The sequence below is a fragment of the Macaca nemestrina genome, chromosome 5, assembly GCF_043159975.1.
Source record: "Macaca nemestrina isolate mMacNem1 chromosome 5, mMacNem.hap1, whole genome shotgun sequence".
Taxonomy (NCBI): domain Eukaryota; kingdom Metazoa; phylum Chordata; class Mammalia; order Primates; family Cercopithecidae; genus Macaca; species Macaca nemestrina.
The window spans coordinates 12,457,777-12,480,269 of record NC_092129.1 but is presented as its reverse complement, the minus strand read 5'-3'; the positions used below and the strand labels follow the sequence as shown (position 1 = coordinate 12,480,269).

The 22,493-nt window shown below is 44.1% G+C and overlaps 1 protein-coding gene across 3 annotated transcripts in view; it reads left to right on the top strand.

The window, feature by feature from the left end:
- The first annotated feature begins 217 nt into the window (after positions 1–217).
- The window catches only part of LOC105492030 (fibronectin type III domain containing 1), a 148,632-nt gene continuing 126,356 nt past the window's right edge, over positions 218–22,493 (top strand). The window contains exon 1 of one of the 3 annotated variants that reach the window (XM_011758861.2): positions 218–654. The gene's annotated coding sequence lies outside the window, so the exon portion shown is untranslated. The remainder of the gene's footprint in view (positions 655–22,493) is intronic. The other 2 variants (XM_071096253.1, XM_071096252.1) reach the window with 2 other exon arrangements.

Genomic DNA, 22,493 nt, shown 5'->3' with positions numbered 1-22,493 from the left:
GCAGAGGCCATTCCCTCAGAGGAAGAGCCCCCTGCCCTCCCCAGGCCCATCAGAGGCCTCCCAGACAGGAGCGCTTGGTGGCCGGAACCGGCATGGAGCTGAGTGCGCACGCGCGTCTCAGAGGCGGATGTGCTCCGGGGTGTTCGGACGCCTGGAGCCTGCGCTGTGCGAAACACTCCTAGAAAACTACAAACAGGCTAGATGAGGGCGAGGCCTCGAGCTGCAAAGTGGTGGCTGTGGACCATGTTCAACCGTCTCCACCCGGCCTGTGCGCTTGACCTGGCAGCCTGCGCTCACAATCGTCCGACCACCTCCGCTGGGCGCCCTCGGTGACTGCTGCGCACATACGGGGATCATCTTATAAAAAGTTACAGTGAAGTCAGGGTGGGTGGCGAGTCTCTGCAAGGTCGCCCCTCTGTGCAAACACAGCCTGGTGGCTTCTTGTTTTAGGAAACATCCAGAATTACAACTGGCCATTGAGTTATTAAATATCAATTGAACAACGTAGTTTTAAAATGAAAGAAAATCTTGCAACACGAATAAAGAAATACGTGAATTCACTCTTCCAATCCGGCATACAGCTTTCCCTTCCTTCTTCCTGCTTTCCTGGACACACCGTGGACAGACCCATTTCTCTTTGGATTTCATGGTAAGGTAAGTGTGGCCACTGGAAGAAGGCGGAGGGTGGGTCTTACTCTGGTTACAGTGCTTTATTTACCAAACTGTAGATACACTGCCTTTTTCCCCCCCCAGAAAAGGTTGTCGAACCCTTTTATCTTGGAGCATTTATGGGACCTGGATCCAACTGCGTGATTTTGGGAAATGCTTGTCTAAGGAGCTTTCAGGCTCTGTGTGAAGAGCTATATATATACAGCCATGGTGTTTCATGAGTAAAGACACTAGAGAGACTTTTTCAAATATCAAAGGGTTCAGAAATATTCTCTTAGGTGGCTCATTCTATTCATTTTGGGTCCTGGGGAAAGAGAACAAATAGTAATCTACATACCTCTCTTTAAGTGGTATTGAGAAATCACACATCAAGGTAATACACTCTTAAGTAAAATATATCCTCTCATTTTTCATGATTACTTGAAGGCCCTGGTGGAAGCTCTGCTCCAGGACAGGGAATGCCAGCCACCTGTGGCACCATCTCAAGGTGGCATCGCCTCGAGCTGCGTCCTGCTCTTACTGTCGCCTGACAGCAGTACCCAGCCTGGCTCCATGCCTCCCCCGCCCCTGCCCCGCCAGCAGCCCTCTCTAAACAGAATGGCAATGCCATTCCCGTGTTCATCCCTCCCCAGGCCACTGCGTGTGTCTTAGAGGAAACTGCCCCTTCCATTGTGGGAGGTCTGGCCCTGATTAGTCCCCAGAGACATACCTGGCAGGAGGCCCACGTGGACCCTGAGAGCAGGCTTGAGGCCTCTGTGGCCAGGAATTCCAGGACCCTGGGTGTCAAAAGGGGACCAGAGGGGCACATGATCTGTGGTGGGCACACCTCTTTGGCCTTCCGGATTCCTCAGCCGGTGGGAAGAAGTAAAGCCAGAGAGGGGCCAAGCATCACCCTCCAAAGTGGAGGCTAGGGGCAGAGGCTGCACGCTGGACTGTAAGGTGGGGCTGCCCTCAGCACTCCTCCTGAAAATCTTTCCTGAAGATGTACCGCAACCAGGTGAAAGATGGACCGAGAATGAGAATATGATGCTAGAACAGGGTGTGGGACTTCCCTCGAGCCAGGGCTTATCCAGGTGTGGCCTATGGACTCCCAGGTCAGCACCAGGTCCTCAATGCACCCTGGCAGGCCTCGCCCCAGACCCTGGAATCCTAGACAAGCGGTGGCCCAGCAGTCTGTGTTTCCACAGGTCCCGAGTACTTGTGATGCAGCTGCTGAGCTGACCCCGCTCATTGCAGGAGTCCCGAGGAGACTTGCTTTCCTCCAGCCCATCCGCCCCCCATCAGCCTGGGGGCATCTGCCCTACAGCACTGGGGAGGAGCCACCTCCTTGTCTGGGAACAGCCAAGCCTCTGTGACAGCTGAGGGTTCTTGTGGATTGTTCTTTCTGGAACTGGACAGTGCATCCAGAATTCCTTGCCATAGCTCTGTGCCTTGCTGGGGTCTGAAGTTCACAGGTCAGATGCTGCTGTCTGGTCCTTCCCAGCTGGAGAGTGAACTCCCTCATCCTCACCGGTAGCTTCTTGCTCTCCCCCAAGGAAGGCCCGTGCTTAGTAGGGAGAGAGGCCTATCAAGGTTGCCATCTGCCATGGGCTAAATTGTGTCCCCAACCCCGCTGCAAATATATATATTGAAGTCCTCACCCCCAGTACCTCAGAAAGTGATTGTACTTGCAGACGGGGTCTTTAAATAGGCTATGAAGTCAGTATGAGGTCATTAGGGTGGGTCCTAATCCAAGATGACGGGAGTCCTTGTAAGAAGGGAGTAGGACACAGACATGTACAGAGGGAAGACACAGGCAGAGGAGGGCTGTCTGCAAGGCAAGGAGAGGGGTTGTCAGAAGACAGCAGCCCTGCCACGCCTTGATTTTGGATTTCCAGCTTTCAAAATGGAAATAAGATGATTTTTTGTTGTTGCTGTTGTTCAAGCTCCCCAGTCTGTGGCAGTTTGTCATGGCCACCCCAGGTGACCAAGACGCCATCCCATCTGACCTGCTCCCTGGGCCTGTCTTTCTGTCTGGGTGTCTGGTTTTCCTGTTGTGCTCTGTAACCCTGGGTCTGATTCCTGACCTCCGTCTTCTTTGGTGTTTACAGCAGACACTCTACGTAACTTTTTCCCTTCGCCTAAATACTAAAGAAAGTTGCATCAGGGTTAAGAAGCATCCCTTCCTCTTAGTCGTGGCTGGAGCTTCCTCAGCCACCACATTCTGTTATTAACAGCTTATGTTGTGTGTGGTCCTCTGGTTTCTTGTTGGTCTTTGAATGTTTTCTTATCGGAGCCTACAGGGTGGTAGCCCCACCTCTAGTGGCCCCTAACTGTCTTTAGTCTTGTGTATAAAATTAAAATATCCAGGACCGTGAAAACTGAGTGCTGAGAGGCTCTAATTGTGGCATATTTTACACACACACAGGCACCCATGAAGACTTCTGGTTAAATTACAATTGTATGTGGATATACCTTCCTCTAGTACACAGCATGCTGAGTTTTTCTAGGACGGGGGCTGTTGTTTTTCTCTCTGTAGTCCCAGACTTAGGAGGATGCCTGGTATTTTGTAGGTGTGTAATTGTTATTTATTTATTCATTTATTTAAGAATGGATATTTATGAGGGAATGGAAACTCCAAGTTTATAGAAACAAAACCATAATTTCCCATAATTTCAGCTTTACCAAACTTTCCTACCCAGAGGCCAGGACTTATCTCTTGACACAGAACTTTGTAAGTAGATTAGACCGCTTGTGGTCATTCTTGGAGCAGCTTCTCTCTATGCACTTGACTTTTGAATGCAACATTGATTTTGATTCTTCACCCTCTTCTCTTTTGACTTTGGCCCCTTTCAGGGTACACAAACTGCTGTCAAGGTCAGATTCATGGACAGGTTCCAGGAACAACCATTTCCCACCCTGGGCCACACAGAAGAACAAGATACATTGTGATTTCTGGTGCAAAGTGGAGATGAGGCTTTGTCTTGTGGCTGGAAGAGAGAGGGGGCTTAGGCAGAGAAGCTGGCAGAGAGGGGCCGAGGCAGGGGACGGGAAGGCTCTGGCACCCTTTCCAGAGAGGCGCCTGTGGGCGGAAGCTGGAGGAGTTGTGAGGGGCTGGGCTTTGTGAGACCTGAGGCCCAGGCGATCCTGCTTTGGGGCAGAGATGGCGCAATGCCCTGGAAAATGAGGAGGAGGCCTTGCCCTCCAGCCCTGTGCCCGTGGGAGCAGCAGGGAGTCTGTGGCACCGGGGGCTGGAGCAAGCACCGAGGGCAGAAGGGGTGGCAGGTGGCTGTGGGCAGGACACACAGGAAGGGTTTGGCCACAGTCCACGTGGGACACCCTGGGGTTCCAGCCACAACAGGGAAGGCTGTGAGTCAGGGCTGAGGGATGGCTCCTGCAATGTGGGTGTTGTTGCTGACCAGCCCTGGTTCTCGCCTCAGCCACCTCCCTGCCACAAAGGCTATGACATTTCCCCCGAAGAAAGTCAATGTGGGTGTACAGACATTTCTTATAAAGTCACATCACACCCCCACCAGTGGCTGCATTACAGATATTAGGATCCCTACTGCTCCTTTCCACCACATCTTCTCTGGCGCCCTTTCGCTCATCATTCACAGTGGTGTCCTGCCCTTCCTCCAACTCCTTACACCTCATTTTCCCCAATACCCGCTTAGTATTGATTTCTCTCGTGTTTTCATGTATTGGTTTTGTTTGCTGAGCCAGATCATGGTGAGCTCTGTGAGGACGGGGACCTGGTCTTACACATCATCCTCATTTTTGTGAGAACACAGCTGCTGCTCGGGAATTGCTTGGTGGGTTGAATGAATGGTTTAGAAAGAAGAATATTTTTCTTTTTCTTTCTTTCTTTCTTTCTTTCTTTCTTTTCTTTCTTTCTTTCTTTCTTTCTTTCTTTCTCTTTCTTTCTTTCTTTCTTTCTTTCTTTCTTTCTTTCTTTCTTTCCTTCCTTCCTTCCTTCCTTCCTTCCTTCCTTCCTTCCTTCCTTCCTTCCTTCCTTCCCTCCTTCCTTCCTCTCCTTCCTTCCTTCCCTCCCTCCTTTCTTTCTTTTCTTTCTTTTTCTTTCTTTCTCTCTCTCTTTCTTCTTCTCTTTCTTTCTCTTTCTTTCTTTCTTCCTTCCTTCCTTCCTCTTTCTTTCTGTCTTTCTTTCTTTCTCTTTCTTTTTTTTTTCTCTCTCTCTTTCTTTTCTTTCTTTCTTCCCTTCCCTTCCCTTTCCTTCCTTCCTTCATTTAACTTTCATTTTAGGTTCAGAGGAACATGTCCAGGTTTTTTATACAGGTAAACTTTTGTCATGGGTTTTGTTGTACAGATTATTTCATTAGCCAGCTACTAAGCCTAGTATCCATTAGTTATTTTTCCTGATCTTCTTCGTCCTCCCACTCTCCACCCTCCAATAGGCCCATGTCTCTCATTCCCCTCCATGTGTCCTCATCATTTAGCTCCCACTTTTAAGTGAGAACATGTGGTGTTTGGTTTTCTGTTCCTGCATTAGTTTACTAAGGATAATGGCCTCCAGCTCCATTCATGTCCCTGCAAAGGACATGATCTCATTCCTTTTTATGGCTGCACAGTGTTCCATGGTGTATACATACCACATTTTCTTTATCCAGTCTACCATTGGTGGGCATTTAGGTTGATTCCATGTCTTTGCTATTGTGAATAGTGCTGCAATGTATACACACATGCATGTGTCTTTATGACAGAACTATTTCTGTTCCTTTGGGTATATACTCAGTAATGGGATTGCTGGGCCGAATGGTATTTCAAGCAGATTATTTTCTATAGAGACGAAAATAATCATCTCTGTAGAGAGGATTGCAGCCAAAGCAGCATGTCCCCTCCTTTCCCAGCTCAGCCACTCACCCCGCTTATCTCCTGTTGCTGTTTCAAACACCCTCCCGCCTTTCCACTGCAGAGCCCCTGCGCTTTGCGAAGATCCTCACTAGGGAATTTTGGAGACAGAACCTCTGAGAACTGTCACCTCAGCTCCGGTTAGAAATCAATTCAGATTTCTGTGGACAACCTGCATCCTGAGTGCACACTGAGACTTTCCTTTCCTTGCACACAGTAGGTACTCAAAATTTGCTCAATAAACAAGTAAATCAAGAGAAAACAATAAAAAAAGAAAACCCTCTTATTTGACTAAAGGAATGAGTTTGTATGTATTAGTTGCATGCTCACCACATGTATATTTTAGTTGAACTATTTTAGGAGCCATGGGGGAGCACGGCCGTGCACCCTGGTCCAAGTAGCTCTTTGCCAACAGGGAGGAGGCTGTCACCATTGCCATCCCCTCTTTACCATAATGGCTCTCTGTTTCTCTCTGGTGGCAGATGCATGCCCTGCAGTGGATAGTTCTAGGATTCCCATGAGGTCAAATTTGAACAGAATGGATTGTTAAATTTTGAAGGTCCTTACAGGTCTGTGATTACCGTGTTTCTCCAGCTAGACTATTGTGACACAATCTGGAAAGACTCTGAATTATCTCCAAGATTAAAAATTGGTTTAGATTTTGATGAAAGTGAAAATGTAAGCATCTTCTGGGAGATGCGGATGATTGCTTTCCAATCATGTCCTGCACTGCAGTTCTGTTTTCACATTTGCCAGCACAGCCAGGGCTCCCTGTACCAATAAAAGTTTTGCAGTTTGAAAACTGCAGCACACTATGGAATAAGGCAAGCCCAGCGCAAAAGGCTTGTGTCTTCAGTCCACCTTCAGTGATGGGTGGCGATGCAGTTTCAGAAATGCAACATCCTCTCTCACATTAGTTTGGCTAATTGAACGCCGGTGATTTTAGTGTTGTTATTAATTACCTTAAAAATGTGCTTTGGTGATACTTAAGTGCTGTATGTCCGGCTTACACCTCATTTTATAGTTGTGTGTTTTTATGTGTTATTACAGTAAAAATGAAGTAATTCAAATGTGGAGGTCTGCAGGTTTTCCCTTTAACAGTGGATCAAGTGTTAAGCTTGTGTGAACAACAAATGATGCAGCTGAGGCCCAGATGAATACGTCAGTGTAGCAGCATCACGTATTTTGTTGAGGGCAGACCCAGAAACACCCACATAGAGCAGGTGTTCAAACTCCTAGTCCTGCGTTCTCTCCACCAAGCCATCCAAATTGTCTGGATTCAAGAAAATCTATTTTGGTATTGATGAACTCCACTCTTTGCTTCCTTTTATCGGTGGAGACCTGATCTGTAATCACTTAAAGATAATCGACATTGAGGTTAATTACTTCTTTTCCTGTTGATTCAAGTCATAATGTATTTTGTGTCGTCCATAGCACTTGGCTTAACAATATTGAAAGTATGTGATTCTTGCCCAAGAACAGCTTATAATTACATGCGGTGGGGAGGAGAGACATATACAGAAATGTAAATAATTAATGGATAGTGTAACAAGGTAAAGCTGTCACTGTTTGTCATTGTTTTCATTCTTTGTATCCCAGCAGTAACCTTTCTGAAAGTCTCCTAGGAAGTCAAGAAATAAGCCCCAGTCCTCCTTGTCTCAGGTGTATCTGTCCAGGGGTCACTGCTCATATCCGTGTGGGAGAATATGGCAGATGAGCCTCAGGAGGAGGGTGGCCTGAAAGACACACTGCTCATGAGGTCTTAGAGTGTATAAGGGCTCTTCGAGAAGAATAAACCACCACCAGCCCGAGGCTGGGGTTTCCTTCTCTCAGAGCTGGAGAGCAATTTCTCCGCCACCAGCACTGACAATTTGCCTAGGCTTGGAAAGCAGCAAGCTCTTATCGTGGCTGGCCAGGGGCCCCTGTCACCAATGGGGTTGCACGTGCCAAAGCACTGCTGCCATGGAAGCGTGTTCCTGCTTGTGCACCAGTGTGTGCATACACCAGTGTGTGCAATACCTGTATGCAGGCATGCACGTGTTATCTGTGTGCACACACATATGTACATGCACACTGGAGGCGAGGCCAGCTTCCTTATGTGCGGGGCATGCAGCAGCTCTGGGTAGAATCTGTGTTTTTCAGGCAGTGAGTGATACTTCATCTGGGGGCGCTGCAAGTTGGGACTGGGGTATTTCTGAGCCATTTTGGCCTCTCAGACATTATGTGACTCCAGTGTAATCCCCAAACATGGGCCTTTGCTGCTTCCAAGTTCCAGGATAATTAGCTGTGAATGTGCTGAGTGTTTTTGAAAGTGTCGTCCTCTATCTCTAGGACCTAAGAGTCCTTTATCTACAGGTCAGGGAGTGTGTGTGCAAAGGTGACAGAGCATGTGCAAACTACGATAGTCCCTCTCCTGTCATGTATGCATTTTCCACTCACCCCCAAACAATGAAATTTGATAATTTCTCACCACTTGGTGGGCAGGCTGGACCAGGTGGTCGAGGATGGCGCCCTCCTGTGTCCTGTAGTTGGCCGATGGCAGCTAGGGCAACGTGTGGCTGGCTGACTGGCCTGGGCTCCTTCACGCAGTGCAGGGGCAAGGCTCCCTCACCTGTCACCTTGTTGATGTCCCACTGGCCAAGCCCAGCTTCAAGGGGGATGAGGACACACTCCGCCTCTTGACGGGAGTGTCCACCAAGTCACATTGCAGATGGGTGGAGAGGGACATAACTGAGGACTTGTTAGGAATCTCCTTGCTTTGCAGCTGAACAGCAAAGATGAAGACACGGACCCCACTCTCACAGGATTCAGAGTCTGGGCTGGGGGTCAGGTTGAGGAGTGGGTGGAGACTATACGGTCCCCATGACCCAGCATCAGAGTTGACGAAAGGCCAATAGGGCCCTTAGAGTGACAGAAGTGGGCCCCATAGGGTGACATAGAAGATGCTGGGGCGGGCTACCCAAGGCCAGGGACCTGTCCATCAGTGGAAAAACGGGCACAGCACACACTGTGTCAGGGGAGGGAGGGGTTGGGGGAGGGATGGTGAGGGGAAAGGAGGCAAATGAGGCCACCAAGCTGTGGCTAATTTAACCTTATTACAGAACGGGTCGTATGATATTGTTACTGCTTTTAATCAGTTTCACATTCTTGCCCAGGTAACTCTTGAGCTTTTACTTTTAATCGCCCTAGCAAATTTACTGAAAGGTTCTGTTTCTCTCTCTTTCTCCCTTTCTGGCATTTATTGGTGCAACTGACAGAGTAGAATGAAAAACATGTGCGTGAGTTTATACCCCAAGTCCAGGGACAATTTATGTAATCCTTTTTCCATTTCAGATGCATACTAATACTTCTGTGGGAGTTACATTTACTATCCCAATTATATGGTGAAAGGGAAAACACATTTATACGTTCATAGCTGAGGGGGTTGCAACTTCAGCTTTTCTGATTAAATTTGGCACAAGGATTGCGGCGACATTGAAAGTTGAAATTGCTGGAGATATTATTTACTGTGGCCTGAAGCCATTGTAGCAAAAATGGAATTTTACTTGAGATCATAAAGAAAAAAAAACCTGAGGATTTTGGGATGCACAATTGCATAGATATCTCTGTAAAGGGGTGTCGAATGTGATTGGCACTCCTGGTGGGGAGGGTTGGAGGCTGCGGCTTTATTTTGATCTCTGTGAGAATCCCCCACTTTCCACCTCCCTGTCATTCTATTTCCACCTCCCTGTCTTCTCCTTCCACTCTATTTGATTCCCCTCTCCATTCCTTTGCCTCCTTTTTTCTTGCCTTACCCTGAAAGAAGAAGTAGGCATTTGTGCACCTGTGCAAGTTGGATTCATCGATCCTGAATAGAATAGACACGAGACCTGCCTTGGAGCTCAGCCAGGATAGGACAATTCACTGGCAACTTTCCCACAGGGGCAGGAAGAATTTTTCCTCAGGAGAAGAAGAGAAAAATACAGGAAGACAGATCAGAAACTAGGGTTTTAAAATACAATCGTTTTCATCTTTGCGTTCTATTCCAGAGTTTGGCATAGAGGAAAAAGGGAGGCGAGGGGATTTTCTCATTCTTAAAGCTTCTCTTTGAGAGACAGAGGTAGAAGACAAAGAAGAAAGGGAAGAGGGGAGCGGAGAGAAGAAAAGCGGGGAGGAATTGGGGAATGGGAGAAGATGCTGGGATGGGAGTAGGCAGTTCTGGTGTTTTGTCCTCTGTGTGCTGCCCCACAGGCAGGACTGGGGCCACATGATTCTGGGGGAGATTTGCAGAATACCTGCCCAACTGAGCACACAAGGTGTTAGGGTAAAGATGCCATGGCAGCATTCATTATAACAGTGAAATGTTGGAAACATATTTAGTAAGAAGGCAGTAGTTAAAATTATGTGGTTTCTTCCCATGGAATACTATGCGGACATTAAAATAACGTAGTAGACCTCTACTTATTTGTAGTAAAAGATATTCATGATGCATATTTTTAAACTAAGAAGACAGTTTGCAAAACTTTACAAAACAGCACGTCTAGTAGGGTCCTCTTTTGGTAAAAACATATATGTATAACTATACGAAGGTGTACATAGAAAAATCCGATATATGCTAAAATGTTAACTGATTTTTTTTTTCTGGATAGTAGGATTTGAGGGTGCTTTTTACATTCTTCTTTATATATTCCTTTCTTTATTTTGTGGCTTTTGAAAAATAGACTTAATTTTGGCCGGGCGCGGTGGCTCACGCCTGTAATCCCAGCACTTTGGGAAGCCGAGGTGGGGGGATCACGAGGTCAGGAGATCGAGACCATCCTGGCTAACACCGTGAAACCCCGTCTCTACTAAAAAAAATACAAAAAAAAATTAGCCGGGCGTGGCCGCGGGCGCCTGTAGTCCCAGTTACTCCGGAGGCTGAGGCAGGAGAATGGCGTGAACCCGGGAGGCGGAGCTTGCAGTGAGCCGAGATGCAGCCACTGCACTCCACCAGCCTGGGCAACAGAGCGAGACTCCGTCTCAAAAAAAAAAAAAAAAGACTTAATTTTTTGAAGCAGCTTTGGGTTCACAGCAAAATTGAGCCGAAAGTACAGAGAATGCAAGCATATCTCCCCCCCCCCGCCACCCCGCGAGAGGCACAGCCTCCCCGGCTATCACCTTCCCGCACCACGAGTGGGTCATTTGTACACCAGTGAACCCGCATCGACACATCATCATCACCCAGAGAACAGAGTTTATATTAGAGTTCGCTGTTGGTGTTGTAAATGTTACGGGTTTTGATGAATATATAATAACCTGTATCCATCATTACCATATCATATAGAGTACTTACTTGCCCTAAAAATCCTGTGCGTTCTGCTTATTTATCCCTCTCCCTAACCCCTGGCAACCGCGTATCTTTGTACCGTCTCCATAATTCTGTCTTTTCCAGAATGTCATAGAGTTGGAATCACACAGCGTGTAGCCTTCTTAGATCAGCTTCTTTTATTTAGCAATATGCATTTAAGGTTTTTTTATGTCTTTTCGTGGCTTGATAGCTCATTTCTTTTGAGTGCTACTAAATATCCCATTCTTTGGACGTACTCCAGTGTATTTATCCATTTACCCACTGATGGATGTCTTGGTTGTTTCCAAGTTTTGGCAATGATGAGTAAAGTTGCTACAAAGATCTGTGTGTGGATTTTTATGTGGATGTAAGTTTTCAACTCCTGTGGATGGATACCAAGGAGCTCAACTGCTTGATTGTATGTTGAAGGGTAAGCTTGGGTTTGTAGGAAACTGCCAAACTGTTTTCCAAGGTGACTGCACCATTCTGCATTCCCACCAGCAATGAGTGAGAGTTCCTGTTGCTCCACATCCTCACCAGCATTTGGTGTTAACAGTGTTTTGGACTTTTGCCATTTTAATAATTGCTTGACATTTAAAGTTAAACGCATAATTTTTTTGGAATGAGAAAGTCATTAGAGGTACTGCCCTTTTGAAAATAAAATCCATCTTATGTACAGCCTCAACGAGGTTATCAGAAAAACTCTAAATTCAAAATTGGTAATCAGAACTCTTCCTATGGATTCCCCCTTCCATATTGTAAGCTTAAACTCATTTTCTTGCTTTTCTAAATCAGTGGTTCTCAAACAACTTCAGTGTGCATTAGAATTACAGGGAGAGCTTGTAAAAATGTAGACTGCTGGGCTGCACCCCCAGAGTTTCTGATTCAGTCGGTGTGAGATGGGGCCTGAGAACTTGCATTTCTAACAAGTTCCCAGGTGAGGCAGCTGCTGCTGGTGTGGAACCGCACTTGTACACCTTGAGCCATGATGCTGTTCTAGATAAGGAAAAAGGTGCTTCAAAAAGTTAGAAGTAATGATCTCCTGTCTAACTTTTCCAAATTTTCTAGAACAAATGCTCCTTTAAAAATATCATATTTAGAATATTGTAAAAGAATTTCTGAATTTTTATGAGATCATTGTTTTTCTGAAAATAGATAATGCATCTATATGAATAAATATAAAATACATTGTGGGCCCTCAAATGCCTGTAAAGTGAATTTCAGATAAAGCTAATTTTCCATGGTGCGTCCTGCCACATGACAACTGATGTTAGGTGTTATTGACAATCGCTGTCTGCATTGTGTGAAATTCTTGTGGTCTGTCTATTTGATAAATTTTAAGCTTAAAGCCATTGCTCAAAAAGTCACACTATTGCTGACATTCCATGGTAAAGAATCTCAGAGAACACGAGGACTGCACACGCTTGTTTAAAGTTTTTTAAAAAGCCCTTTCTTCTCTTCTCTCTGTTGGCCCTGTGTGCACAGCCACTGAGTCATTGGCACCCATTCCCTCCTATACCTGCCCTCAGAGCTCCTTGCATCCCCTGTGCGGTCAGTTGGAGGGTGCTGGATTTTGGTCAGTGCCAAGGCTCTTCACGGATTCCCTTGAGCCCCCTCACCAGTTCCTTGCACTTCCCTACCCTTTCTGAAGGACTGCCCTTGGGCTGGGGGAGCACCTGGGAGCCCAGCTCTTTGGAGCCCAGCTCCTGCCTTCTGCAGGACCACCTAAGCTTTCACAGGGCTCCTCGGCAGGGTCAGCTGGAGCTGCTCTCGGCAGGGCCTTTGCTTGGCCTCCTCCTCCTCCCCATCCTGCCTTTCTCACTCCCTTCCTCATTTGTCCTGGGAGTACTGGCATCATAATCAATAAATCACCTACACACAAATTGTATTAGTCCATCTCACGCTGCTATAAAGAACAGCCCAAGACTGGGTAATTTATGAAGGAAAGAGGTTTAATCGACTCACAGTTCTGCAGGGCAGGGGAAGCCTCAGGAAACTTATAGTCATGGTGGAAGGGGAAGCAAACATGTCCTTCTTCACATAGTGGCAGGAAGGAGAAGTGCTGAACAAAAGGGGGAAAAGTCCCTTATAAAACTGCCAGAGCTCGTGAGAACTTATGTACTATCACAAGAACAGCAGCCTGGGGGTAACTGCCCCCATGATTGAATGACCTCCCACTTTTTTCCTCCCATGATACATGGGGATTATAGGAACTACAATTCAAGGTGAGATTTGGGTGGGGATACAGCCAATCCATATCACAAATCGTTATCTTAGGGTCTACTTCTGGAAATTCTAACTTCAGACATGGGCCCTTTGTATGGTATGAACCCTAAGACATACCTCAATAGAGGTCGTCCACACAGTATTATTAGCAACAGTGTGAGTGTCCAGGTGGGAACTCTGCTAGGAGCAAGGGCATGTAGGGACGTAAGGCCCAACTGAGGTCCTGGAGGAAATCCAACTCTTGCCCAAACCTGTGAAACATATAGATGACAAAGTTTAATAAATTGTGGGGCAGGAAATTAGTTGGAACCTATCAGCCCACGTGTCATCTTCAGGTCCTCCTTGCCACTTGACTTTTCCCATGCACCATTCAAGTAGCAGAACAGGGTGGGGACAGGCTGTGTGCTGGGTCCAGCCTCTCTGAGCCAGGTGCCTCATGGGCTGCTGGAGCTGCCGAAAGTCCCTATGTCCTTATGTGTGGCATAGAAGTCATGAGGACAACTGCTGGGTACAAAGGATGATGTAATCAGGAACATGAGGGGCTTGAGTGAACAGAGGAAATGAGGGCTGGCGGTGCCTTCCCCAAAGACTCTGCACGCTTTAGGTGTGCTAGAACTTAGACACAGCTCCGGGGAAAGGAGAGGGGAGACCTTGAGTTGACTGATATTGTTCCTCCTCATCCTGGTAGGATGGGGTATCAAAATAGATATTCAGCTGAGGTACAGAAGATAAACAAAGTTCTGTTTCCTGCATCCATGCATTGGAGCACTGGAATCCATACCCACTGTAAGTACAGGGGCACCCACCAATCCATGGTGCAGAATGCAGCTCTATGGTATTTGGCATATTAAACTTTTATGGGTTCAGGGAGTTTCTGCAATGCATGTGTATTCTTGCGTAAGGTCCCAAATATCTTAGACCTTCAGGAAAGTAAAGGAGTTGGTTAAACCAATACATAAAAAAACCCCATGCAAAAATCACGCCCTCAGTTTATGCTTTGCTTTGACTTGCTTCACTTTTAAGCTTGCCTAGAGGCCAAGTAATCCCTGATTCAAGCCTGGTTAGAAGTAATCAGAAGAGTTTTGTTTAACAAAGCAAAGAGAAGTCGGCTCTTCAAAGCAAAACATTCAAGGGATTTAATTTTTATGAACCAAATGTATCATATTTACAGAGTCCCTAATCTGGCCCAGACACTGAGGTGGCCCCTTGGCCTCTGATAAAGATAAACGAAAGTAGGGGACCAGTTTGCCCTCTGGGTCCTCTTTTTGTCTTTCCTCCACAGTAACTCTTGAAAGATGGGTGCATCAGACCATTGTTCCTTAAGGGACTGCTGTTTCTTTTCCTATTTATAACATGGGGAGGATGATACTTGCCTCAGTAATTATGAAGGAAAGAGAAAATAAATGAATCATTTTAAAGACTTGGCTTACACAGAGCATGACCTTAGAAAGCCAATACTTTTATGATTGATAATGTTGGCAATGATATTGGCAATGATAATGTTGACAAGCCCCTTGTATCAGTCAGGGTTCAGTCAGAGAAACAGAACCACTGAGGGAAATAGACATATCTCTGTCTATCAATTATCTATCTATTGATCCATCGATTCATCCATCATTTATCTATTATCTATCTTCTATCTATCATCTAGCTATTGATATATATTCCACACATGAAAACACATACTCACAAACACACACACACAAATATTAAGGGCTTTGTTATAGACACTTGACTCTACACAATTCTGGGAGCTGGTTGAGAGGTCCCTACCTTAGGGCTGTTGCTTTCATGTCTGATGCTGAAAGTTGAAGACTGCAGGGCAGGCAGAGAGGAAAGAAAGATGGATATAAGTCTTGGAAACCAAGAAAAAACTCAGAGCAGAGCAGGACACTGGAAGCCATGTCCACTGTCATTGTTCTGACCTCAATGGCTTGGGTATTCTGCAAAAGCTGGACCATTGGTAGGAGCTAGGCACTAGATACAAGCACATCTGGCCCAAGAATCAGAGAGGCTGGAGAGGGAATCCCAGGAAGGAGGCACAGCTGCAGACCTGGTGGCCACCCCTTCATGACAATGAGGGAGGCAACATTTAAGTGACAACGTGCGAGCCACACATGGCTGTTTTTTCCTTTCTCCCTCCAAATCTTGCACAATGATCACTTTTGTGGCCACCCTAACTAGAAACTTCCAGCAAGGGTGTATTAGTGATCTGTTCTCACACTGCTAATAAAGACATACCTGAGACTGGGCAATTCATAAAGAAAAGAGGCTGAATTGACTCATAGTTTTGCATGGCTGGGGAGGCCTCAGGAAACTTAGTCATGGTGAAGGGGAAGCAAACATTTCTTTCTTCACATGGCAGCAGGGGAGAGAAAGAGAGCCAAGTGAAGGGGGAAGCACCTTATAAAACCATCAGATCTCATGAGAACTCACTATCATGAGAATGGCCTGGGGGAAACTGCCCCCTTGATTCAATTATCTCCACCTGATCCCGCCCCTGACACATGGGGATTATTATAATTCAAGATGAGATTTTGGGTGGAGACATAGCAAACAATATCAAAGGGAATTCTGGGAAGTGTAGTTTATCCTAGTCGTGTTGACACATTACCAAGTCATCAAATAAAATTTTTTTTTTTTTTTTGCCCCAGGATGCCTGTAGTTCTTGTAAGTCACGTTTTAGGCTTTTCAAAATGGGCTTTCATTTTGTTTTAATAGCATGTCTGTTGATGTATTTTGGAAAATGTATTTTGTTGTTGCAGAATATAACTAGTGACAAAATTTCATACATGTATTTCCATTTCTTTCTATGTATACTTTAAAATGGATGCATGCATATATGGTTTTATACCCTTATTTATAACTTTATACCTTTATATTTATATATTTTTCATGTCTTTAAAAATTATGTATAAACTGAATTTTAATAGCTAAATATGTAATCATATACATGTACTAAATTTTATACTATCAACCCCCCATTATTGGGTTTGTAGGTTCTTTTTTTTTTTATTCGAGACAGGGTCTCAGTCTGTCACCCAAGCTGGAGGGTGATAGTGTGAGCACAGTTCACCGCAGCCTTGACCTCCCACACTCAAGTGATCCTCCCACCTCGCCCCTGGAATAGCTGGGACTACAGGCACGTGCCACCATGCCTAGCTAATTTTTTTATAAAGATGGGGTTTCACCACATTGCCCAGACTTAATTTTCCACTTTTCAAGTGATGGAGTGGACATCTTTTTGTGTAAATCTGATTATTCCTTAAAATTCACAGAAATTAAATATAGTAAACATCTTAAGTCTCTTGCTATATGTTAGTGAATATGTAACAATTTACTTAAATATTTAGGCAAGTTATGACAATTTATGGTCCCATCAGAAGTACATTTAACTCATACTTTAATTTGGGAAGAATCAATATCTTTATCACATTTGGTCTTCATATTTTAGAACATAACGTATTTCACTGAGGCTAAGAAAGTTCCCCTGCCCCCACATTACAACATGTTTGAAATTAGGATTTATTTACAGTAGATGATGTTTCATAACTTAACTGGCAGTGCTTTATTTCTTAGTGTTACGTATAATAATGGTACATCTTATCATCTATGGCAATTTATATCTGATGAATAAAGTATCTCTTCATTTAGTTAAGCCTTTTTTAAAAGGTTCTAGATAAAGATCAATAGTTCTCCATTTTAGGTCTCATTAAACATTAAAATTATTCTCAGGTAATTTATGAGTTGATTGCTTTTATAAAGGGAATCTTTTATATTTCAATCTGTAATAGATTATTAATATACATGGGAAAAGCATTAATTTTGTTTATTTACCTTATATTCTTTTTTTGAGATGGGGTCTTGCTCTGTTGTCCAGGCTGAAGTGCAGTGGCACAATTATAGCTCACCGTAGCTTTGAACTCTTGGGCTCAAGCAATCTTCCTGCTTGATCTTCCAACGTGCTGGCATTACAGGCATACACCACAACGGTGCCTGGTTAATATTTAAAAAATATGTTTTGTAGAGATGGGTCTCACTGTGTTGCCCAAGTTGATCTCAAACTTCTGGTCTCAAGCAATCCTTCCACCTTAGCCTCCCGAGTTACTGGGATTATAGACGTGAGCTACCATGTTTAACTCTTCCTTATATTCTTAGATTCATCTTAGGTCACTGTTCGTTTATTTTTCTTTTTAATGATGAAGTCATAGAAAACTTTGACTTTGTTGTTTGGTACAGGTTTGGCTGCACCTAATAATTTGTGAGATTTTGTTTCTGCCCAAACATTTTATTGAACACCTCTAAATTGTGGGGAAACTGTTATAGGCTGTGGATACAAAGATGAAGAAAATGCTCTTCTTATTCTCAGAGACTCACAACATAGTAGACTAAAAGACTCAATTATTTTTGTTTCACTAAAATGAAATGTGCACTGTATGTATTTGGCATGAAGCGTCTTGCACAACCTTTGCAGCTGTGTGCAGCAGCGGTAATTGCTTTAAAGGTGGGCTTTGAAGTAGATAAAAATAGCCGTTAGAACATCTGACCCTCCCACTACTTTCTGCACCTTGACTTCTCCTTTGTATTTGAGTTATTACCCTTCAATTATATTTTCCCTCTTTCAAGCAACAACAAAGACTGAGTGCACCATAATTGATGGTAATTGATATCTCAGGGAGCTCTTTCACCTCTAGTAAAATTTTGACTTCTCTTGACTATAAATTTAAACCAAATGAAACCTGACTCTAACGATTTCTTTTACTCTGGCTCCAAATAGTTAATCTATTTGGGAACTAAAGTCCATTTTCTGCTACTATAACAGAATACCTGAGCTTAAGTAATTTCTAATAAACAGAAATTAATTGGCTTACACTTCTGGAGGCTGGGAAGTCCAAGATCAAGGTACCAGCATCTGGTGAGGGCCTTTATGTTGGGTCATCTCATGGGGGAAGGGTAAGAGAGGGCAAGAGACACAAAAGGGGGCTGACGCATCATTTTAAAAGAACTCACTGCTGTGATAACACCATTACTCTGTTCATGAGGGCAGAAACCTCCTGGCCTATTCACCTCTTAAAGATCCAACCTCTTAACACTGTGACAATGTCAATTACATATCAACAGGAACTTTGGAGGGGACAAATATTCAAACAATCGCAGGAAACTAAAACACATTAAAATTTTTGTTTTTTTCTTTATTTGTGTCATGTGGCTCTGCAAATGTTGGTATTACCTGACAGCTGAAAAATTGTTAGTAGCCAAAAATTGTTACCCCAGAGTGAGTGCCTAAGCTTAGTTCTTTTGCTTTGGGTAAAGAACAGAGCCTCTTTCCTTGATTTTTCCATACACATAAAATGGTTAAAATTCCAGAAATATCAGATTAATGTCTCAAATAACAAGTCATATTCATCATATTGTTAAAAAATCTTTTTGGATTTTTAGCAATAAAGGCATACATTATGAAAAGCCTGAGAAAATTATCTTAGGAGACCATGACTATTGTGATTTAAAACTCTTCCTGAGGTTTGGATGCTGGTAGTGATAATTCCTTTGGGAGTAGATATAAAACCACAGCTGGGTTGAGGCTGCAAAAATGCTGCTTTGAGAGGGGTTCTTAGATTGATTGGATGCTAACTGAGGGGTGTTCTGAGACTAATTATCCATGTCTGCTAGAGGAGCAGGCTGGGAAGTCAGGGTGTGCCTGCTAGATATGTTCAGACTGTTTCCCTGTGATAGTTGACAATGAACTTGGTGCTAACAATATGCTAGATTTATATGGTTAAGTACCTTGTATATTACTTAAGTTGAGCTGTCTGTGAGGATTGTGGGCTTGTTTTTTTTTTGTTTTTGTTTTTTTGTTTTTGAGACAGAGTCTCACTCTGTCGCCCGGGCTAGAGTACAATGGCACAATCTTGGCTTACTGCAACCTCCGCCTCCTGGGTTCAAGCAATTCTCCTGCCTCAGCCTCCTGAGAAGCTGGGATTACAGGCAAGTGCCACCATACCTGCCTAATCGTTTGTATTTTTAGTAGAGATGGGGTTTTACCATGTTGGTCAGGTTGGTCTCAAACTCCTGACCTCGTGATCTGCCTGCCTTGGCCTCCCAAAGTGCTGGGATTACAGGCGTGAGCCACTGCACCCGGTCTGTAATGGTTGTTTTTATAGGTTAAAAAATGGTTGAATATTTGCAACTTCATAGGATTCAATCTAATACTAATCCATTTTAATCCTCACAACAATTCTATAAGGAAGGAATGATTTGTATCTTATTTGACAGTGGAGGATGCTGAGGTGCACGGAAGTTAAATAACTCAGCCAAGGTTAAGTGCCTTGTCAACAGAAACCTAACAGTGTTGACCCAAGCAGTGTGGTGCGCCATGTCTTAGCTTCCTGCTCTGGCAACAATTCTTGCATAAAAGACAGATTGCTTTTGTTTTAAAGCTGGGTGCTTCTAGGCTATTATTGATAGATCACAATATTTTTAAAATAAAGAATTTTTTCATTATTACTGTCATTTTATAAAAATATTTTACATCTGTTGTCTAGTATGAGTTATTTGCAAAATCTTATTTCATCATTAAGAATTCTTGAAATGCTTTTAGTCTTTGAGACTCTCTAGTTATGATTGGACTCAATGTATTTGCACTTGAATGTTGAAGCATTAAAATAGATGGTCTCTGAGTCTGTTCATCACCCGTACAATGGGAATAATAATGGAACCTCACAGAATTGTTCTGATAAGTAAAATATATCAGGTAGATAAAGTAATAAACTCAGTGCCTGGCACATAATGGCTCTAAGTAAATAGTACTTTAGAAGCTAATCCTTGAATAGTACGTATAAACATGTTATAGAAGTTTTAAAAACCTTTCTTCCTATGTTTATTAGTAGCAGTAGAAGTGGGTTTGGTAATCAGCCAGCAATCTCAGCCTAGGGAAGAACAGAGAGAACAGATAATGCCTTCCGACGGAATGTGCTGGGTTTCAGGGACCCATAGAATAGCCAGTGCAAATGCGGGACTAGATCAGATAGACAGTAGGTAAAATTGTAGGAGTGGAGGCAAATGTCAACTCAGACATACAACATGTTGGAAAGGTGTTTTAGGAAGGTCAGTCTTATACTAAGGTACAGGATGGTCTGGAGTGCTGGAAAGGGATTTCAGTTAGAATGCGATCACACTTACCTAGGTGTGGAGTGAGAGGAACCTGACTAGGATGGTAGGAGTGAGAATGGAATGAAAGGGTAAGAGATTCTGCAATTAAAACCAAGGGGGCTTAGTGATGGATTGGCTAGGTAAGGTGAGATAGTGCCTAAGATTTCTGTGCCTAAGAGCTTTGGAAAATGGAGGACCATTAATGGAAACAGAGGGTGTTAATGGTTATGGGGCTAGGGTTCAGAGAGAACAATGAAAATTACATGGGGTATCGTCATTTAGATTTTGACAATAATAGGAAATTCAAGTGGAAATACCCAGTAGGAAGCTGGAGAAGGGGAGCTGAACTCAAAGGAAAGATGGGGGCTGAAAATATAAACTGTATTAGTCTGTTCTTGCACTGCTATAAGGAGCTATCTGATACTGGGTAATTTGTAAAGAAAAGAGGCTTAATTGGCTCACGGTTCTGCTGGCTCTACAGGAAGCAAGGCTGAGGAGGCCTCAGGGAACCTACAATCATGGTAGAAGGTGAAGGGGAAGCAGGTGTGTCTTATAAGGTTGAACAGGAGGAAGGGAGAGCATGGGGGAGGTGCTGTGCACTTTTAAACAACCAGATCTCACGAGAACTCACTCACTATCACGAGAATATCAAGGGGGAAATCTGTCCCCATGATCAAATAGCCTCCCACCAGGCCCCTCCTCCAACATTGGGGATTACAGTTCAACATGAGATTTGGGTGGGGACACAAATCCAAACCATACACAAGCCATCTTTGTGGATCATAGCTGAAGCTTTGAAATTAGAGAGGTTTCCTAAGGAGAGCGTAGACTTTTCCATTATAAGTTTAAAAATCAGAATAGGTCATCTTTTCTCTGAATTGCAAACAATCAAAACTAAAGTACAGCCTATTATCATTATGCATGGTGGTTACGGTCTATACATTTGCTATTAATACTGAATTAGCAATACTGAAGCTTGGCTCCTAGGGGAAACACAGGGTTAGTTTCCTGTGAATCTCTGATCACAACATTTTCATCAACCCATCAATATATACCTTTTTCTAAGTGCGTGCTTATGTTTAAAGACGCTTTATTTAACATACGTCGTGGATGCATTAACATAGAGCTCATGGCCAACAGCGCTGTAACTCACGCCTGAGTGAAGCTTCTGTAACACACGTATTTTCTCCAAAAGGCACAGCACTGCCTTCTTGCACTTAGGGACGCTAGACAGCACTTCAGCACGATCTTGGGGGCCATTTTAAACCGAAATCACCAACAAAGACCACCAAAAATGTGAAAAACATGGCGCTAAATGAGTAGTGAAAAGGACACTTGTTTACACTGTCAGAGCTGGGACAAGAAGGCAGAGTGTCACCTTGTTAGACTTCAACTGAGAATGTGTCAGTTGGGTGATTCACATTTTTCACCACTCTGCACATGTCTGAGAATGACCTTGAAAGCACCATGAGCACTGATTTGGGGTTACAACTCAATTTTATAAAGTAGGCTAATTCACAAATCTGAACCATGAATAATGAGGACCCAGTGTACTTGTGTGATGGCTAATATTTATTGAGTGTCAACTTGATTGGATTGAAGGATGCAAAGTATTGTTCCTGGGTGTGTCTGTGAGGGTGTTGCCAAAGGAGATGAACATTTGAGTCAGTGGACTGGGAGAGGCAGACCCACCCTCAGTGTGGGTGGGCACCATCTAATCAGCTGCTAGCTCGGCCAGAATAAAGCAGGCAGAAGCACGTGGGAAGACTGGACTGGTTTAGTCTTCTGGCCTCCATCTTTCTCCCGTGCTGGATGCTTCCTGCCCTCGAGCGTTGGACTCCAAGTTCCTCAGCTTTGGAACTCTTGGACCTTTGACCACAGATTGAAGGCTGCACTGTCGGCTTCTCTGCTTTTGAGGTTTTGGGACTCGGACTGGCTTCCTTGCTCTTCAGTTTGCAGACACTCTGTTGTGGATCTCACCTTGTGATCGTGTGAATCAATACGCTGTAATAAACTCCCCTTTATATATACATCTATCCTATTAGTTCCGCCCCTCTGAAGAACACTGACCAATACAACTTGTGTGAGAAGACAGCTAGCATTGTTCCCTGCCCACTTCTGGCTTCAACACTTAGGCTTAGGAGATCACGTGTGGATTTACCTGCCGTAGATATTTGAGCTATTGGGAAGTAAACCAGGAAATAAACTGGCCTAAAGTAGTTTGGTCAAGTTCAACCAGAATTTGCTCTTATGTATTTCTTACCATTTAAGAAATAGAATTCTGGGTGTTCAAAGTAGA